A 4368-nucleotide genomic window follows, 5' to 3' on the forward strand; every position below is an offset into this window, starting at 1 on the left:
AGAAAACAACCCAAAATCTAAAACAAAGAAATGAAACTGTAAAAATAAAATAAATTATTAAGTTTAAACGTTATAAAAATGTTTTATTGATCACTATCACTATACATTTCACTATAAATTTAATTTTTAACTTAATTTTACTTTTTTAATGGATGCATCATCTGGAAAGATAGAAAAAAGTTTGCATTAGTAAAATGAATATGTAGTATTTGGTTTAAAAAATCGAAAAAGCTAGAAGGTTAAATTATCTTATTCTTACCTTATTGTAATCGGCAGCATTAGACTCTGGAGCTGAAAAAAAAAAAAACAATACAAAATTGAATAAGTTGGGGAAAGATAAAAATATAAAGAATTTAGGTACCTATGAGAAATGTTGATAGTATTAAGTTAAAACAAAATTTAAATATTTAGAGAAATAAAATAAAATGAAACACTTACTAAATTCAATGTTTTGCTTTAGTTTGCAATGACAATTTCAAGTGTACAGGATTTGTTGAGAATCGCCTGCCTTTAATATGGTTTTTATTTTGTGTTGATTTTTCCACTTTTGCCGGTCCAAAGCTGAAGATTACGTACCTACGTGCCACCATATTTCAGAAACAAATCAAATTACGATTTTCACTTTTTAAATATGCACCTATGTATACCTAACAAAAAGAAATAAAATACATTTAATAAATAAAAGAAAGCAATTTTTAACATTATATGTTTTTATACTTATCTGAGTATATGGAAAAGAGGCAACAGCAACCAACAATATTTTACACTGTTGAAATATACTTATAATCTTCAAAATTGTCTACGTGGTTAAAATGGTTAACACTATAATAAATATTGTCTTTTATTCACAAACTTTTATAGCTTGTTTCGGCAACGACCGTCGACTTTGAATATCAGATTTTAAACTAAATCCTCAAAGAAATCTTTCTAAGGCATAGATCCAGAACAACAGTTATTATTTTGTAGATTGATGAAAAAATACATAGACTTTAAGAAAATATACTTAAAAACTCACAACGTAAGAATTTTTCATAAATTATATGTATACTTTCATAATATTTAATGAATTAATTCTTAAATTTTGGAAAAATATGAATTTCGATCATAAAAAGTATGAACAGATTCTTAAATTTTAAGAATAAGTTCTTAATTCCAAATACAGGATAACGGTAAAATATTCGTTGTTTATCGATTAATGAAAAAATACATTCAGTTTAAGAAAAAATACATTCATTTTAAGAAAAAATACTTAAAAACACAAAATTTATGAACTTCTTACAAATGTAATTGTGAAAATAAATTTTTTCAATTTTAGAAGGGAAAAAAGTCAATTTTAAAAATTATTTTAACTCAAAATACAACTGAATGGAAAATAATAGTAAATTTCATTCATAAAATTATGTCCAGATTCTAAGATTCAGCAAAATATTCTTTCCAATTGAAGCTTGAAGTTTATGAATTTATTCATAAACCTTCGTATTTGTTCTTAAAAAAAGTTCATAAAAATATTTTCCATAGGAAAATTTTTATGAAAACTGATTCTTAAATTTTATGAATCTTTCTTAAAACTAAACTTTTTTTTTAAGAATTTGTGCTTAAATTTAATGAATTTTTCTTAAAAATGTATGAATTTTGGTTTATGAACGAGATTCATAGTTTTTAAGAATAATACTTTTTTCAGTGTATGGAGAAAAAATTCGCGCAATTCTTTGAAAATGAAAAACTTTTTCAATGTAGGGAGTTTTGAATAAAACACATGAAATAGCAATTAATGTTTGTATAGATATGCCTTTTTTTGTATTTATTTACGAGATAACGTTGTGGATTCAGTTTTTAAAGACAATTTTGAAGTGGATATGATAAATGTCAGCCTGTAGGCAAATAGGACGTTTGTTATCTGTTTTTCAGTCTAATGACTTAATAAGCGACATAAAGTCATTGTTTTATATTCACATAAAAAGATTTGGATCAATATATCGTTTCGGGTGCTACATTTAATATTAATTTTTTATCTTTTTATTTTATCTATTTTGTATACATAGTACCTAGGTACCCAATGAATAGAAAAACAACGACTACCGTTCTCAACAACAAACATAAAATTGTTACGGGTGTCAGGCATTTTGTGTTTTGCACGTAACGAGAGCTAATGATCAACAGAATGCGAATGAATGTCACATTATAGATTGCTCTATCGTTTTTTTTTGGCGTTGTAACCATTGATAAAAAAAATAATAGTTCACTGCATTTTCTGCTATTTTTTTTTTAACTCATTAGTTTTTTAAAATCTTAAAGCCTCAAATCCAAAAATGGCCGAGGGTGGGCAGTTTCGTCCCGTCCATCGCGGCGCGTCATCGCACAGTAGTGCCTTTGGTGCTTTTTATCGTCTTAGATCCTTTGCACTGTCTTTTCATGTTTAAAAGTCATAAGATTTGGTATGAGAATACGAAAAAACTTTTTTTTTTTGCTTCAAAACAACAAAAGTGAATACCTATTGATTTTCTAAATTTGATTCCGAAGTCAACAAAAATCTTTGTCATCAAGTTTCGAAGATAAAAATTTATCTTGAAGTCCTCATATCTCAAAAACCTGAAGTCTAAGTTTTTTTCTGACATTGGATTCGAATTTGGAATATCAAAGTCTATTATAAAAATAATGTTTTTTTTTTAATCTTTACTTAAAAACATAGTTGGCAACAATATAACACCATTATTAAATATGAATAGTTATACGTTATATCTAAATTCAAGATCAAGGACTTTTTTTTCTATATTTCTCTTTTTCTTTCAATGCAATGTACCAAATTTCATGACTTTTTACAAGATCAGGCCGTGGAAATGATTTTTGACTCAAAAAAGCACCATCATGTAACACATATTGTTCCCTCATCCAGTGTTTGCATAAGGGAACTTAGCCGAATTAATACTTCTAAGCATTCTAAGATCCCACCTCAAAGCAAACATAAATATCAGTGAACTTTATAGTTCCTTCCTAAGAGGTATTTTAATACTTTTAATATTGAAATAAACTCAGAAAATAAAAAAACTTTAGATTTATAATGAGAAGAATCTAATTGAGTCTCAAGAGACCATAAATTTGAAATTGTTGTTTTTCTGCATTATTGTATTTGTTTTGCAAAGTTTTTTAGCTTCTAAAAATTATGAAGAAGAAGTTAACTTGAAGTTTTCAAGCCCCAGCTGGTATTCGAGTTGAATTTTTAATTATAGGAAACTCATTGCAAACTTTCGTCGAACGTTCCAGTATCTTATGTTTGTAGCTAAATTACGAAATCGTTTTTAATGGTGAAAAAAATTATACCTTATTGAAATCCATTTAGCATTAAGCACCATCTCAACGACTACGACTACATATATTCAAAAAACAACGTCTGATTAAATTAACATTCTTTTCCTCAACACGTGTGTGAAGTTAAAAAAACGAATCATCTTAAATGTATTTTAAATGGAGTTTTATTTTAGTTTTTATCTCCCCATATAACAGCTTCATATGTAGCAAAATATTAATTGAACTGGTAAATTCAGTACTAAGCCCGAAAAATTGATGCTTCGTTACTTGAACATCACTGAATCAGCAATTCAGACGAAAATTTAATTCACATCTTACCCCAAAGGTATAGATTTGTATATTTCACGTGTGTACGTGCATACGACATGCTGTTCTCTGCATATTAAATTATTTATCCAAACCCCAACCCTTACCCAAAACCCAACCATATTCCCATTCATCCCCTATGTGGGACCAATTAAATTACGATATACAACGTAGCCGCCGGTATCCAGCCAGACACCTCAATAACTTTTTCGTCCACCATTTACAGTACATGTACGAAACAGATATGGGCCGTTCGAACCCATTCTCAACCCTTACCACCATCTGGGAAGGTACAAAAAATCAATATCGGTAAATTCTGTGGCTATGACAAGCGGATGAGGTGAGTTCATATAAACGTACACGAGCAAATGTTGTTTTTAGTTTGGGACATTTTCTCATTAACCCCACTCACTTTACACAAAGTATTGAATGGTTCCCCCTGCTGTCGTCATCATCAACGTAATAATTAAAAACAAATAGTTAAATTCAATCTTTTTGGGGGATGATTTTTTTTTTTTTTTTTGGGTAAAATTATAACCTTTGCCAAGGAAATAACCCACATGCAGAATGAGGTAAGGAATTTTATACTTTGTAAGGTTGAAGAAATAATTGTGACGTTGTGGGCCAAATAATGTATCAGTTAACATAAAATTTTGTAATTTAATTATTTCCCAATTTAATTGACTATGTCATCTGATATATTGGTTAATGTTTTAAGTGGTTTGTTTGCAAAATTTCTACTAAAATCAAATGAAA

The 4368-nt window shown here is 28.2% G+C and overlaps 1 long non-coding RNA gene across 1 annotated transcript; it reads right to left on the reverse strand.

The window, feature by feature from the left end:
* On the reverse strand, positions 1-956 carry LOC129915951 (uncharacterized). The gene is made up of 3 exons (XR_008772387.1): positions 439-956; positions 260-291; positions 1-161 (listed from the first exon to the last, which is right to left on the reverse strand). It is a non-coding gene; the product is annotated as an uncharacterized LOC129915951 (long non-coding RNA).
* Positions 957-4368: the final 3412 nt, after the last annotated feature.

This window comes from Episyrphus balteatus, chromosome 3 (assembly GCF_945859705.1).
Source record: "Episyrphus balteatus chromosome 3, idEpiBalt1.1, whole genome shotgun sequence".
In the NCBI taxonomy this organism is placed as follows: Eukaryota; Metazoa; Arthropoda; class Insecta; order Diptera; family Syrphidae; genus Episyrphus; species Episyrphus balteatus.